Raw genomic sequence first — 357 nt, 5'->3', positions numbered from 1 at the left:
CGTTAATGGACTCTGACCACCCAACGCACATCCTGTTTAAACCGTTAATGACCCGAGACTTTCAGTTCGAAAATCCCTCGCGTTAAACCCGTTACTTCATTTCCCAAAAGCGAGTTGCCAGTTATATCATAAACTTCCAGATACCGATACCTCCTTTCCCACGTCGCATCCCAGAAGGACGTTCAATAATGATAATCCTACGCAGAAAGAGCTTTACTGCTTTTGTAATTCGCGTGTGCCGTTGACATCAAAGCTGTTGTGTTGTGCTCTGAATCGGTTGCATGAAGGTGAATAGATATTTTCTCTTCATTTCTTCTTTGTATCCGGTTTCCCTTCATCTGCTTATTTTTTATCGAT

General features: G+C 42.3%; 1 protein-coding gene across 1 annotated transcript in view; it reads left to right on the top strand.

The window, feature by feature from the left end:
• Positions 1–357, top strand: part of LOC119591774 (sodium-dependent neutral amino acid transporter B(0)AT3-like) — a 56089-nt gene that overhangs the window by 37811 nt on the left and 17921 nt on the right. The gene's annotated exons all lie outside the window — the stretch shown is intronic.

Source organism: Penaeus monodon, chromosome 29 (assembly GCF_015228065.2).
Source record: "Penaeus monodon isolate SGIC_2016 chromosome 29, NSTDA_Pmon_1, whole genome shotgun sequence".
NCBI classification, from domain to species: domain Eukaryota; kingdom Metazoa; phylum Arthropoda; class Malacostraca; order Decapoda; family Penaeidae; genus Penaeus; species Penaeus monodon.
Note: the sequence above shows the minus strand (reverse complement) of the source record. Positions and strands in the feature narration are given on the sequence as shown.